The 16,927-nt window shown below is 40.3% G+C and overlaps 1 long non-coding RNA gene across 1 annotated transcript; it reads left to right on the forward strand.

The window, feature by feature from the left end:
* The first annotated feature begins 1,613 nt into the window (after nucleotides 1-1,613).
* Nucleotides 1,614-6,670, forward strand: LOC135507401 (uncharacterized). Its single transcript, XR_010450660.1, has 3 exons — nucleotides 1,614-1,726; nucleotides 3,318-3,383; nucleotides 4,378-6,670. It is a non-coding gene; the product is annotated as an uncharacterized LOC135507401 (long non-coding RNA).
* Nucleotides 6,671-16,927: the final 10,257 nt, after the last annotated feature.

Consider the following 16,927-nt stretch of genomic DNA (forward strand, 5'->3'; position numbering starts at 1 on the left):
ATTCAAAACAGAAGATGTGATATGTTACCTGTAAAAAAAATGTAAGGAAATATTTAGCTGACCCCCCTTTCAAATAGACTTAATTGACCACTTATTTGCAGGTATAGGCTACCTTTTAAATAAAACCTAGCGGTCAAACAGGGAAATGGTTCCACTAATTTTCCCACTATTTACATTCCTCTATAGCGTAGGGTATTTTAGGAACACTTAAAATAAAGGCTGTGTTTTGTGTAGGATTACCCTGGTGTGACTATTTGATAACCCTGTAAATCATTCTAGGACAAGCTGACTTGTATTAATATATTCGCCTGTTTTACCCGCAAAAATGAAATGCTAATTAGCTGCTAATGTGGCATTCATAGAGAACAAATGCCATGATGCTCCGGACGAGACTGCAGAATCAAGGCAAAGGTCAAAAATCTCTGGATTAACTATCTAATGTTAGCTAAATGTAGTAATAAATAAATCGGCAAAATGTCTTTAAATTGACAATTCTGTAAACTGTCTTGTGCAAGTTTTAAATTGACTCAATACCTGTAAGCAAATGTGTCAGCCAGAGATGGCATGCAGGAGCTTGCGGACATTTGCAGTTTTGCATCATGTCTACTTTGATGCTAATTAGCATTTTCAAATCTGAGCGTAAATAGAGCCGAATATATTGATAAAAGTCACGTTGTCCAAGAAAGATTTACATGGTTGTCAAACTTCACGCCAGGGTAAGCCTGCACGACCCACCCACAGCCCTTATTTGAAGTGTTCCTAAAATCCTCTATGGGAAAAATTAATGTTGAAAAAACGGTTGGAACCGTTTCATGTTTGACTGCAATGGTGTATGGGTATTATGACACCACTGCGGGGTTCTATAGGGGAGGTGTTGTTAAAACATGGGGGCTGTTTGCAGTTCAAATTAGGGAGGTGTTAAACAATGGAAGTGTTAATGAATTTACCTGCAAAAAAAGCCATTCACACAGACCCAATACCTAGATTTTGGTTACAGGGCCTGCGAAAATGCAGAAATCATGACTAGATATTTAGTAGGCTACACCTTCTAACCCAATACTTTTTTCCAGGCAACTGTGGCATCCCGCCAACTTTTTGCTGACTTTTCTTTAGCTATGAAAGGTATTGCCAGCGACAAAGCCTCTACTTTTATTTCCGCCAACCGACCTAGTCATGATTGCGGTAAAGTTCTGCCAAATATGAAATGTAGCTGTAATGCTGAGGCGGCATTGGCAATCACTACGCTCATAAGCTCTTGGTGATTGCTCGCAGCACCTGTTACTACTGTTCTCCTGGCAGTTCTAAACTTTGGAGGCATGTCACTTCACCCATCTCTTCGCATAGCTCACCACATGCAGTGTTTTCTTAAGCACAACTGGATGGATCCATAAAGAATTACCGTAGGAATAAATATCACTCCTTTGATGAAATGATTGTAATAAAGTAGGCTAATGAGTGCCGCAGTGGTCTAAGACAGTGCATGTCAGTGTAATCGCAGTTACTGCGATATCTGTTTCGAATCCAGGCCTCATACATCTAACTGTGATTGGGAATCCCATAGGGCGGTACACAATTGACCCGCCTGGGTAGGCTGTCATTGTACGTTAGAATTTGTTCTTAACTGATTTGCCAAGTTAAATAATGAAATTGTTGTTTACAGAAACCCCTTAAGTCATCCAATCGTTATAGCCTAATACTAGGCTGTGGAAATGTTAGCTAAGTTGAGGTGAGTGCTTCCCATGATCATCTTGTCGATTTGGCTCATTTATTAGCATTGATCAGAACATTTTGCCAGCATGTTATCTAGCTTAAAGATGCATTATGTAGAAATCACTGTGCGATTCCTGGTGGCTAAAATTCTAATAGTTCGCCTAAATTCAGTTTGTGACAAAACAAGTATGGTGTACTGTAGAGAATCATTGTAACATCTAAACCGCTGCGAAATATATTTTCCATAACCCAAAATATTGTATTTTCAGTTGTTTGAATCTGGTGTACAAAACCGAAAGTAAAATTTGCAAAAAGTTAACGGGAAGCATAGAAAAAACACGTTTTCAAAATAACTTTTTTGTATGACAGTTCCACACGTTGCCCTGATGCAAGTTGTGTGGGAAACATCTTATTTGTATTTTATTCTGTTATATTTCATTATATTCTTAGCCTACTCTAAAATATGTGTTAACTGTGATCAAATCAAATCAAATTTTATTTGTCACATGTGCCGAATACAAACCTTACTGTGAAATGCTTACTTACAAGCTCTTAACCAACAATGCAGTTTTAAGAAGAAAAAAGGGTTAAGAAAGTATTTACTAAAATAAACTGAAGTAAAAAATCTATATAAAAAAAATGGGGGAAAAAATTAAAGAGCAACAACAACTAAACAGTAACCACTAGGCTAGGCAACCCTGGGGCGGCAGGGTAGCCTAGTGGTTAGAGTGGTGGACTAGTAACCAGAAGGTTGCAAGTTCAAACCCGTTGATGGACAGTTGGAGGAAGAGCAAATTAACTGGTAAGAGATCCATCCCAGCTTCAAGTGGTTTCAGATTTCACATCTTACATCGCACAGGTGCAAAACATATACTACCGTGTCTGTGGGAACAGGGGCTATTGCATGCCATTTTGATCTATGGTATCTACAGATTGATTTATAAATGAAAATGTTGGTCAGAACTGGTACCAGAACTAGAACCACACAGGTCCCTTACATTGAAGAGTTATTAACTCAGTGAGTTGCGCTGGCACATTTGGGACTTCTAACCCATTTTAAACTTTGTGTTTGAGCTATTTCTGGGTTGCAACATTTTATCTATGTACTCTGCATCTGTAGATACCAACCAGTAGTCTGTGTGAATAATGGGGGCTGAGCCAGAGTAGTGTTTGTGAGACAAGGGTGAATCCCGACGTGGTCCTAAGCTGGATCTTTTTACAAAAACGCCTGTAGAGTCTGAATGGTTAGAGCTACAAATACTATTAAAAGCTATCTATGAAAAGCTGAGACTCCCATGAACAAGCACATGTAACAAACTACACGAGTCATTAGAAGATACTGTCTATAATGCTCTAAGCTCACATAGTTGCTGTCACAAACTCAAAACTCCACACAGTTGGCAATGACTAGTTGGATAATAATTCCCAACTGAGCAAACCATTTCAGTACGTACAGCATTCATATAAAATGAGTGTTTTTGGTCTGTATGAAAGGGATAATAGTTCTGCCTGTAATTTGTTCCAGACAAGCAAAACCAAAAAACATGTCGCAAAGCCAATCATCGCTGTGTCTGGTTTTCCAATTCTATTTGATGTTTCTTTGCTAGAATACAGGGACAAAATCAGAAGGTCAATGGCATGGAGAAGAATTGCAGAGATTGTTGGTGAAGATGGTGGGTGAAGAGATATTTCCCAATGTTTTCTTGTGCTGCCACCTAGCTATGAACCTCAATCAACCTAAACTTCAAAACTGTTATCAAAGCCACCATTTGTGAATGTGTTCACTAAATTAAATTGTGAAATTTGAACACCATAGGATAGAATTCACAAGTAACACACATTATAACATTGTAAATGAAACACCTAAGGATGAAATTCCCATGTAGTGTGCTGCTATATTATCCATTATGATTGTCATATATTATAGCTCATGGCTCTTTCATTATACCTGTGTCATGACATTGATGATTATAGCTCACGTCCTGTAAAATACATAGGCCTACATGTACACTACTGGTCAAAAGTTCTAGAACACCTACTCATTCAAGGTATATTTTTTATTTTTACTATTTTCTACATTGAAGAATAATAGTGAAGACATCAACAAATGCCAGGAGTGTGCAAAGCTGTCATCAAGGCAAAAGGTGGCTTTTGAAGAATCTCAAATATAAAACATATATTTGTTTAACACTTTTTTTGGTTACTACATGATTCCATATCTGTTATTTCATAGTTTTGATGTCTTAACTATTATTCTACAATGTAGAAAATAGTAAAAATAAAGAATCCTTGAATGATATCCATACTGAAGACAAATATAAACGAAACATGTAAAGTGTTGGTCCCATGATTCATGAAGTCAAAGATCCCAGAAATGTTCCATACACACAATGTACATCCATTTTAGTGAGCATTTCCCCTTTGCCATTATAATCCATCCATCTGACAGGTGTCATATCAAGAAGATGATTAAACAGCATGATCATTACACAAATACACCTTGTGCTGGGGACAATACAAGGCCACTCTAAAAATGTGCAGTTTTATCACACAACACAATGCCGCAGATGTCTCAAGTTTTGAGGGAGCATACAATTGGGATGCTGACTGCAGGAATGTCCATCAGAGTTGTTGCCAGATAATTTACTGTTTATTTCTCTACCATAGGACTCCTCCAACGTCATTTTAGAGAATTTGACAGTAGGTCCAACCGGCCTCACAACCACAGACCACGTGTAACCACTCCAGCCCATGACCTCCACATCTGGCTTCTTCACCTGTGGGATAGTCTGAGTTCAGCCATCCTGACAGCTGATGAAGCTGTGGTTTAGCACGACCAAATTACTGCACAAACTTTCCGAACCCGTCTCAGGGAAATTCATCTGCGTGCTCATCATCCTCAACAGGGCCTTGACCTGACTGCAGTTTGGCATCGTAACCGCCCTCTGTGGACAAATGCTCACCTTCGATGGCCACTGGCACGCTGGAGAATTGTGCTCTTCACAGATAAATCCCGGTTTCATCTGTATGGGGCAGATGGCAGACACTGTATCTTAGTTGCTTGCAACTCCAGGGTTGTGGGATTGATTCCCATGTGGGATAAGTTACAAAAAAGTATGAAAATGTATGCACTCACTACTGTAAGTCATGCTGGATAAGAGCGTCTACTAAAATCAGTGGTTTGCTGACGTCAACGTTGTGAACAGAGTGTCCCGTGGGATTATGTTATGGGCAGGCATAAATTACGGACACAATTCCTGCGATGAGATCCTGAGGCCCATTGTCGTGCCATTCATCTGCTGCCATCACCTCGTGATAATGCAAGGATCTGTACTAGAGGTCGATCGATTAATCGGAATGGCCGATTTAATTAGGGCCGATTTGAAGTTTTCATAACAATCGGTGTCTTTGGGCGCCTATATATATATATACATATTTAAAAAATTATACCTTAATTTAACTAGGCAAGTCAGTTAAGAACACGTTCTTATTTTCAATGACGGCCTAGGAACGGTGGGTTAACTGCCTTGTTTGTTTAGGGGCAGAACGACAGATTTTTACCTTGTCAGCTCGGGGGATATGATCTTGCAACGTTACAGTTAACTACTACAACGCAATAATGACCTACCTCTCTCTCGTTGCACTCCACAAGGAGACTGCCTGTTATGCGAATGCAGTAAGCCAAGGTAAGTTCCTAGCTAGCATTAAACTTATCTTATAAAAGACAATCAATCATAATCACTAGTTAACTACACATGGTTGATGATATTACTAGTTATTATCTAGTGTGTCCTGCGTTGCATATAATCTGACTGAGCATACAAGTATCTGACTGAGCGGTGGTAGGCAGAAGCAGGCGCGTAAACATTCATTCAAACAGCACTTTCGTGCGTTTTGCCAGCAGCTTTTGTTGTGCGTCAAGCATTGCGCTATTTATGACTTCAATTCCATCAACTCCCGAGATGAGGTTGGTGTAACCGAAGTGAAATGGCTAGCTAGTTAGCGCACACTAATAGCATTTCAAACGTCACTCGCTCTGATCCTTCTCGTAGTTGATCCCCTTGCTCTGCACGGGTAATGCTGCTTCGATGGTGGTTGTTGTCGTTGTATTGCTGGAGGAGCGAGGAGGGGGGCGGAAGCTGTACTGTTACACTGGCAATACTAAAGTGCCTATAAGAACATCCAATAGTCAAAGGTTAATGAAATACAAATGGTATAGAGGGAAATAGTCCTATAATAACTACAACCTAAAACTTCTTACCTGGGAATATTGAAGACTCATGGTAAAAGGAACCACCAGCTTTCATGTTCTGAGCAAGGAACTGAAACATTAGCTTTCTTACATAGCACATATTGCACTTTTACTTTCTTCTCCAACACTTCGTTTTTGCATTATTTAAACCAAATTGAACGTGTTTCATTATTTACTTGAGGCTAAATTGATTTTATTGATGTCTTATATTAAGTTAAAATAATCGGTATCGGCTTTTTTGGTCCTCCAATAATCGGTATCGGTAACTGCGTTGAAAAAAATCATAATCGGTCGACCATTAATCTGTACACTATTCCTGGAAGCTGAAAATGCCCAAATCTTCCATGGGCTGAATACTCACCAGACATGTCATCCATTGAGCACGTTTGGGATGCTGTAGATTGACATGTTTGACACCATGTCCCTGGCAATATCAATCGACTTTGCACAGCCATTGAAGCGGAGTGGGACAACATTCCACAGGTCACAATCAATAGCCTTATCAACACTATGCGAACAAGATTTGTCGCGCTGCATGAGGAAAATGGTGGTCACACCAGATACTGACTGGTTTTCTGATCCACGCACCTACTTAAAAAAAAAAAGATACTATATCTGTGACCAATAGACGCATATCTTTATTCCCAGTCATGTGAAATCCATAGGATAGGACCTAATTTATTTAAATTGACTGATTTCCTTGTATGAACTGTAACTCAGTAAAATCTTAGAAATTGTTTCATGTTGTGTTTATGCCCATTATTGAACTTGTTGACATTTCAATTACCATACAAATTGTCAGCTCCTTATTTTCAGGAATACAAGGTTTGGATATGCACTAAACAATTGTCAGAAAAAGTAATGTAGAAAATCAGGCTAATGGTTTGCTTCATATACATTATCTACTGGTATCCTTTTAAATTGAGAACATATAGCTGGCTCAACAATATGAGAACAATGTGTGACAAGGGCACATTGCACATGCCCATAAGGCCACGAATGCCATACTGTAGGCCTATGACTGCATTGGTGATGCATGCCATTATGATAAACTGAAAAATAGGTTCACATGCCTGATATAATGAGACGGTGACAAACAAAACAGATTGGAGAGCTCACAACTGGACAAAAAGGTCATGTTCATTTGAGAAAGCAACTCAGAAGCAAAGACAAATTAGAAACAGATCCCCTTCACCCCTTTTTATTGAGAAATTGTGATCTTCATTTTCCTGACTAAAAACAGGCTGGCTTGCTTTTTTGAAAATAAGTCCAACATTCTCTGTAAAACTCAGCTTGTCATCAATTTGTAGTTATTTGAAACACTCAACCACCTCCACTGGTTGGTTGTTCAGAGAGAGTGGTTGGGACATTGGCAAGTTGTTGCCATTGGTAATCAGCTCCTTTTGTCTTTTCCACATTGATGTGGAAGGCACTTGATCAGCACCATGCTTGAAGGTTGTTGGCCTGTTTAAAATAGCTGTCCCCATCTGACGTTGCTTCTTTAAAAAAAAGTCCCACCAGAGCCATGTCATCCGCATACTTGAAAAGGCTCACATTGTTTCCTTGGATCATCATCTGATTAGTGTAGATAGAGAACAACAACGGTGAAAGGACACACCCCTGGGGCTCCCCTGGTCAGGGTAGCATCCTCAGTCCCCTTCTGTGCCTAATAGGTAAACTGTAATGTGTCCAGTTCATCTGCTATGGACAAGGTAAGGTGCTTACTGACAACCCTTTCCATGTATTTGGCCAGAAGGAGAGTGAGAGTCACAGGTCGAAAGTCATACTTTTTTTACATTTTGAAAATGTATGTCACTTGAATAGGTTCACGCCTACGCCAATGACCATGAAACAGACAATATTTTGGAGCAAAGCATTGTCAAGTGGAGGCACCAGTTCTGGTCAAAAATCACTGTTAGGCTAAAGCCTCTACACACAGGCCGAGTAAGGGTTTGAGCTTGGCTAATGGAATGAGTTTTATAGCCTATGTTGATACATATTGACACGCTGAGAGGATTTCACACCAATACATGTTCCTCTTCCGTGTTAGTATATCTTACATATATTACAAGTATCCACAGTAGTCAATGTGTCAGCAGAAAGATGTAATACCATTGTCCCACATGACTGTGTCTGTAAATAGAACTGAGTGACTGGCAGCACCATTCAGCTAGTTCCACTTTAGTGTTCCCAGGACCCACTGATGAAGGATCTAGAGAATAGCTGTTCACACCTGTGATAAAAGTAGGCCTGGTACATAGTGAATTTACACTGAAATCAATCCTAAACACCATTATATGAGGTCAAGAAGAACACCACATGTGGTCACGGCTTATCATCAAGTTGAGCATCACTATTTTTATTGGTCCGTTGGCCATTCCCTGTGACACAGAAAATGGATCCTCAAAGGTGTAATAAGTAGTGTAGTCCTCATTGGTCAATACTAAACACACCATCAGGATAGATGATCTCAGTGAGGGGATCTGGTCAGTAGATCTGTTTGCTTTCTATTCCTGAGTCTGACATTTAGTGCCCGTCCTGTTCAACTCTTCTCTGCAAGGAGACTGAGGAGCACATGGTGAGTGTGGGGACCTGAAATCATACACCCTCTTTCCCTAAGAACCCTACGCCGCAAAACCGGGACTCATGTTACCGTAATATTTATATAATGGTGTAACCATGGAGGTTGAAAAGCCTCATACGGTCCAGTGCATCATGATTTCATGAAAAGGATGGCTCCTTGTAGGGGAACATCTTGTGTTCCTATAGCTCCTGTGGTTTTTGTGGTAACATTATTTGCAGAAGGCTCCTTGTTTTTATTTCTTGGACTGGCTCAGACTCAGACTCCTATTCAAAACCGATTATAGTTTTTACATTGGCCTAGTCCGAGCACCAATGTCAACTATACACATGCACATATGCTACTTCCTCCTCCTGTGATCATGTTTTATTAGGAAACTCAAGCTGTATGGAAAATATGTGAGTGAGTGATAGGCATGCTGTATGATCTATGTGCCACGTGATAAGTCTTTCCGTATGGAGAGGGGAGGCATGCTGTTATTGTGAGGTCTGGCCCCGTCTCCCCTCACACCACCGACGCAACACTTCCATTTCAGACATCAGCTGATCGAGAGGACAGAAGGGAGAGAGAGAGAAGCATCGGAGGTCACCACACATGGACGGAGGGGGAGTGGACAGTGGGACTGAAATTTGGTTATAGAGGAGGGGCTGTTATCACACAAGACTTTAATGCAGTCTGTGTGTGTGTGTTTGTGCGTGAGCTTGCATGTGTGCCTCCGTGTGTGTGTTTTAGTGTGTCAGACAGTTAACGCCCACAGTTTCAGTGAAGGAAATATCTTAATGTCTGTTGGACATTGATGGCATTTCTAAAATACATTCTGGCTGAGAGAGTGGGCAGTTTTACAGTGATTGCAGTTTTACTTTACACAATCCAATATGCCGATGTCTCAGAAAATAATGGGGAAAACATCTAATTCATCTTAATAGGTGTACTTGTCTACGCAAAGGGAATGAAATGCCATGCATGTCATTTTATCTTCCTACATTCATATTTTTAAAATCGTTTTTGGACTATTTTCACAAGTATGTGGTACATTTTCACAACTTTTAGTACAAAACTCAAACTTATCACACGCAGCCAGTTTTTCATTCAAAACCTGTCATTGTGCATTCATTTGGATTGTAAAAATCTCTCACCACATAACCATTGATTCAACATATGTTTATTGTGAAATGTAATGAGAACATTGGTTTAATCACCAAAACACAACATATCTTTTCAATTTAGTCGTTTTAACTACCAGTTAATCCAATTGCAAACAATGCGAGATATGTTTCAAATCGCCCTTAGAAGTGCTGAAAGCTACTGTATATGCTACAGTACTGTAAATAACAGTAGATTACAGTTTACACATTAGGAAATACACTTACACTACCCAACAAAATGAACACACAATCTATAATTTCCATAATATCTATCTAATGTATAACCAAAGGTGTGATCAATAAAGACATCCTCTACAATCATTCATGCAAAAAAATATTTTTCAGATATAATTGCCACATAGGTGTACTGTCTGTAATCAAATGTAAAACATTTATATGAAACAAATTAAATGAATGAGAATAAAACATAACATTCAGCACGCAATAAAGCCTGTCTTGAGCATTTGTACATAAATTCTTTCCCACATCACAGTGAATGTCCCCATTGTTCATATGCACAACAGGAAAAACCTTTTGGCGCGGTGAATCGAAGTTTTACATTGGTCTGCAATGATGTTGTCGCATGCCTCATCCTGTGTGACGCAGCGGTTCAAGACACTGCATCTCAATGCAAGAGGTGTCACTACAGTCCCTGGTTCGAATCCAGGCTGTATCATGTCTGGCCATGATTGGGAGTCCCATAGGGCGGTGCACAATTGGCCCAGCGTTGTCCGGGTTTGTCCAGGGTAGGCAGTCATTGTAAATAACAATTTGTTCTTACTTGCCTAGTAAAATAAAGTTTCAATAAAAAATAAAAATCCATGGCCAGGAGGAGGGTGGCACACTCATGGGGATGGTGTTCGTACACCTTCCACCTCCATGCTGAAAAAAAATTACTCACTCGGGTTGAGGAAAGAAGAGTATAGGGTCACGAATTGGGGATGAGCCCGAAACCATGCCTGAACCACCTCTGAATGGTGGAACCTGACATTGCCCACACAATCACATAGGTGACCCCTTCACCTTGACAGGCCTGCAAAATTTCATTGAGAAACACAATGAGGTGTGCACCGTTGTAGGATCCAAGTAATGGCCTATGTCCTACAACACCTTTTTCAGAGATCGCTGCACACATGGATATGTTTCCCCACGTTGTCCAGGCACTTGGACGATTGCCCCTTGGCCGATGAGATTCCTCCCACGGCATCGAGTATTGGCCAGGTTGAAGCCCGCTTTTTCAACAAAGATATACTTGTGTTGGTTCACAGCAGCATCAAGAACCATCTCCCTCTAAAAAATATAATTTGGTTAGTTATTTATTTTTTACAGTATAGTTCCAATATGATATTGTGAAGTAGCATGTGCATCAAATAGTAACAGTAATACGGTATATAGTGCTGTACCTGAACATACTCGGCCCGCAGTTGTTTCACCCAGTCGTTGTTTCTCTCAAAAGGCACCAGGTAAATGTGTTTCATAGATACCTGGTGTCTCTTCAAAAGGCGGTTGATTGTTGTTAGGCTGATGGATGCCACATTAGCAAAGGTGTAATCTTTGAGTTTGAGTTTGAGTTTGAGTTTATTTTTTATTTTTACAGGGACAGTGCACATTAATCAACGTTTCAGTAAAAGTGCCGGTTTTAGCCAGCCGGCTAATTTTCAACCGCAGTCCCTGGGCAGGTTATTAAAAACAATTACAATATAGACAATAGCAACATAGAACAAGCAAGACATAGCAACATAGGACAAGCAAGACATAGCATACAGACAGAGCAACATAGGACAAGCAAGACGTAGCATACAGACAGAGCAACATAGAACAAAAAGCAGCAAGACAAAATTCATAAAAGCAACAAAGTGTTTCCACACCTCACAAGCTACAGACAACAGGCAACATGGAAAGCGGCAACACACAGCTAGGGACCATGTTCACAAATCTGATTGACCTTTAGCCATGTCTTCAAGCATTTTGTGAAAGTGTGATATGTGGTGCAGTTATGTGTGTCTGATGGCAGTGTATTCCAGACATGGGAAGCTCTCACAGAGAATGCAGATTTACTAAAGGTGCTTTTCCTTAGGGGAACTATGCAGTCACCTCTCATGGCAGACCTTGTGGATCTGCTGCCATATGTCTGGGTTTTCTGTTTAACAAAAATATTGAGTGGAGGGGGAGCCAGGCCATTAAGGATCTTGAATACAAGACATGCGTCGGTGTATTGCACAAGATTTTCCCAATTCAAGAGCTCATGCTTTCTAAGGATGTGACAATGATGATGGCTATTGGGCTTCCTATCAAGCACTTTGAGAGCCTGTTTGTAGACAGACTGAATAGGTTTTAATGTTGTACAGCAAGCTTGGGCCCAACTAGTCAAGCAGTATGTTAAGTGGGGGAGTATCATAGAGTTGAAGTACAGTTTTGCTACCTCTGTAGTCAAACAATTTTGTATAAATCGGAAATTAGCTAGGTTGAATTTAGTTATTTGAATTACCTTTTTCACATGCTTTTTAAAAGAGAGGTTAGAATCAAGTATGATGTCAAGGTACTTAAAATCGGATACCACCTGGAGCTTCTCCCCTGACACATAGACATCTGGCTCAGTAGCATCTGTTGCCCTCTTTGTGAAGAACATGCAAACAGTTTTTTTCACATTGAGACGCAAACACGAGTCACTGAGCCACTTTGTAACCTGGACCATTACAGTAGTGAGTTCTTGTGCAGCTTGTTGTTTGCTCTTTGCATGCACATATATCACTGTATCATCTGCATACATTTGAACTTCAGACCCAGTACAGACAGAAGGCAGATCATTAATGTACAGGCTGAACAGGAGGGGCCCCAGTATTGACCCTTGGGGCACGCCCACATCATAGCTACGAGTGGGCGACAGCTCATTGCTCACTCTGACACACTGAGTTCTGCCTTCAAGGTATGATTTCATCCATCTCAAGGCATCAGGGGAAAAGTTGAACTTGGACAATTTTGTGATGAGAATCTCATGGTTAACAGTATCAAAAGCCTTCCTTAGGTCCAGAAACACCATCCCAACAGCACCCCCTTTGTCCATCTTGGACTTCACATTTTCCAGAAGAAAGCAGTTGGCCGTTTCTGCGGAGTGTTTCGCTCTGAAGCCAAACTGCATGGAGTGTAATGTGAAGGGGCTGTTGTTGAGGTGGGCAATCAGTTGTTCTGCTACACACTTTTCAACAACCTTTGACACCACAGGTAGTATACTGATGGGCCTGTAGTTACTCACGTCAGCAGGGTCGCCTGATTTAAAGATGGCCGTTATTATGGCCGACTTCCATACCCTTGGAAACACACCAAGACCAATAGATGTGTTGGTGACCTTAGTAATGGGGCCAATGAGTGACTCTTTGTAGCTTTTAAGAAAGGTAGAGTCCATCCCAAACACATCTTTGGCTTTAGAGTTCTTTAGTGAGCTAATCACCTTATTCTCAATGGCCTGCTTTATTTCGGACAGCCGTATGTCATTCCTGGCCCTCACCACCACTGCCCACTCCTGCTGGTCGGTCGGCACGGCAAACACCTTGGTCTTCTGTCAATTCTGAGGGTAGAACAGAGTATACTGTCACTAGATCATACTGTAAGAATACTGTAACATGTTTTGTGAATTTACATGCCTTACAATATGAAATTTACTGTAAATGTAATGGTAAAGCATAGCGCTTATCCTGCAGACTGACTGGTTTTCTTGGCTAAATGTTCTCGTGATCGAATTGACAGTTGATTGTTTCAGATTGGGGTGAACTAATCTGGCAGCCTCTGCCATGGTAAGACCTCTGTTTACCACATGGCCAACGACAATGGCCTGGACTTCATTAGACACAACAGTTCCCTGCTGTCTGCCTCCCTCTCTCTGATGTCTTTGACAGGGCCCATGTCCACCTCTTTGACCTGTTTGATGGGGCCCATGCCCACCTATCGGACGGGCCCCTTGTCCACAAGCTCTTTGATGTCTTCCTTTCCCTTGCTGCCTATCCTGTTAATCTATTAGCAATAACCGGTAGTCATTATGTATGGCTATCATGTATCATACATGTCATTTTGATGTTTATACTTTACAAACACACTTTATTTCTATAGTTCTCAAAATCCATATATAGGGGGCAATCTACCTGCCCTCCAGGACACCAACAGTACCCGATGTCATAGGAAGGCCAAAAAGATCAAGGACAACAACCACCCGAGCCCCTGCCTGTTCACCCTGCTATCATCCAGAAGGCGAGGTCAGTACAGGTGCATCAAAGCTGGGACCGAGAGACTGAAAACCAGCTTCCATCTCAAGGCCATCAGACTGTTAAACAGCCATCACTAACATAGAGTGGCTGCTGCCAACATACACACTCAAATCTCTTGCCACTTTAATAAATGTAATAAATGGATTTAATATCACCAGTCACTTTAAATAACACCACTTTAATAATGTCTACATATCCTACATTACTCATCTCATATGTATATACTGTATTCTATACGATCTACTGCATGTTGCCTGTGCCGCATGGCCATCGCTCATCCATATACAGTTGAAGTCGGAGGTTTACATACACTTAAGATTGGAGACATTAAAACTCGTTTTTCAACCACTCCACAAATTTCTTGTTATCAAACTATAGTTTTGGCAAGTCGGTTAGGACATCTACTTTGTGCATGACACAAGTCATTTTCCCAACAATTGTTTACAGACAACATTATTTCACTTATAATACACTGTAGCACAATTCCATTGGGTCAGAAGTTTACATACACTAAGCTGACTGTGCTTTTGAACTGTTTGGAAAATTCCAGAAAATGATGTCATGCCTTTAGAAGCTTCTGATAGGCTAACTGACATCATTTGAGTCAATTGGAGGTGTACCTGTGGATGTATTTCAAGGCCTACCTTCAAACTCCATGCCTCTTTGCTTAACATCAAGGGAAAATCTAAAGAAATCAGCCAAGACCTCAGGAATTTTTCTTAGACCTTCACAAGTCTGGTTCAACCTTGGGAGCAATTTCCAAACGCCTGAAGGTACCACGTTCATCTGTACAAACAATAGTACGCAAGTATAAACACCATGGGACCTCGCAGAGTCATTCCGCTCAGGAAGGTGATGCGTTCTGTCTCTTAGAGATGAACGTACTTTGGTTCAAAAAGTGCAAATCAATCCCAGAACAACAGCAAAGGACCTTGTGAAGATGCTGGAGGAAACAGGTACAAAAGTAAAAAAGACAGCCTACGGTTTGCAACTGCACATGGGGACAAAGATTGTACTTTTTGGAGAAATATCCTCTGGTCTGATGAAACAAAAATAGAACTGTTTGGCCATAATGACCATCATTATGGTTGGAGGAAAAAGCGGGAGGCTTGCAAGCTGAAGAACACCATCCCAACAATGAAGCAACATCAGGTTGTGGGGTTGCTTTGCTGCAGAAGGGACTGGTGCACTTCACAAAATAGATGGAATCATGAGGAGGAAAATTATATGGATATATTGAAGCAACATCTCAAGACATCAGTCAGGAAGTTAAAGCTTGGTTGCAAATGGGTCTTCCAAATGGACAACGAACCCAAGCATACTTCCAAAGTTGTGACAAAATGGCTTAAGGACAACAAAGTCAAGGTATTGGAGTGGCCATCACAAAGCCCTGACCTCAATCCTATAGAAAATGTGTGGGCAGAACTGAAAAAGTGTGTGCGAACAAGGAGGCCTACAAACCTGACTCAGTTACACCAGCTCTGTCAGGAGGAATGGGCCAAAATTCACCCAACTTATTGTGGGAAGCTTGTGGAAGGCTACCTGAAACATTTGACCAAAGATAAACAATTTCAAAGCAATGCTACCAAATACTAATTGAGTGTATGTCAACTTCTGACCGACTGGGAATATGATTGAAAGAAATAAAAGCTGAAAGAAATAATTCTCTCTACTATTATTCTGACATTTCACATTCCTAAAATAAAGTGGTGATCCTAACTGACCTTTTAGACAGGGGATTTTTACTAGGATTAAATGTCAGGAATTGTAAAACTGAGTTTGAATCTATTTGGCTGATGTGTATGTAAACTTCTGACTTCAACTGTATTTATATGTACATATTCTTATTCATCCCTTTTACATTTGTGTGTATATAAGGTGGTAGTTGTGAATTTGTTAATTACTTGTTAGATATTCCTGCACTGTCGGAACTAGAAGCACAAGAATTTCGCTACACTCGCATTAACATCTTCTAGCCATGTGTATGTTACAAATAATATTTGATTTAGTAGATAAACCAGTTAAAATCTATAGGTTAACCAAACGGTTAAGTGATGGTCAAATGTTTTTAAACATAAGAGACTCATATGAAAAGTACTGTGAACATTGCATTGTGAAAGGCTTTATATGAAAGGTATTTCTAGATGAAACACTGATTCGGTTTGGTGAAAAAGTTACTGTGTGATTTAGTGTGCTACTTAGTCAATGGAAAATGTGCTTTAATTTTTGAAAAACAGCCTTTTAGATGTTCTATTTTGAGTGTTGTGCTGACTTGTGAGTACCAAAGCGATTTAAAAAATTGTGTTAACCAATAATCAACACCAGATGGCAGTCAAACTCAGCCAATGCAGACATCAAGTTGAAGACATCTACCTTTACATGAACCTTTTCTGTTATTTGTGTTACGATAATTGTCTATAACATGGTATAAGCTGCAAACAATGACTTCTGACTGACTGAGACTTCCATTACAAATCTCTCTCTCTAATGTGCAACATTTTCCAAAGGTGCCTTTCTAACTTTGTAAAAAATGTTTTATAGACCCTTTGGAATGACCACTATATTCAGCTCTTATTTTCTTCTGGTGGAAATGTAAACTGATGTTTGTGTTCTTGTGCAGTACTCTATGAATGATCAACCTAGTGTTCTATTAACACAACAGAAGGATCAGGCAGTAGTTTTCAGTTTGGATAGAAAGATAAAAAAAAAACTAACTTATTTATCTATCCAAATGTATGATTCCAATCAAATCTTCAAGATTTTTGTATTCATACCATTATTATACTGCGCTAGAAATTGTTGCACCATAAGGCGTGGATGCCGATTTAAGGCAGCCCTCCGCACCTCTCTGATTCAGAGGGTTAAATGCAGAAGACACATTTCAGTTGAAGGCATTCAGTTGTACAACTGACCAGGTATCCCCCTTTTCCTTTCTCATACTGATCAAGGTCACACCCTACTTAAAGGGTGTGGCAGAAAA

The sequence above is a fragment of the Oncorhynchus masou genome, chromosome 21, assembly GCF_036934945.1.
Source record: "Oncorhynchus masou masou isolate Uvic2021 chromosome 21, UVic_Omas_1.1, whole genome shotgun sequence".
Classification (NCBI taxonomy): Eukaryota; Metazoa; Chordata; class Actinopteri; order Salmoniformes; family Salmonidae; genus Oncorhynchus; species Oncorhynchus masou.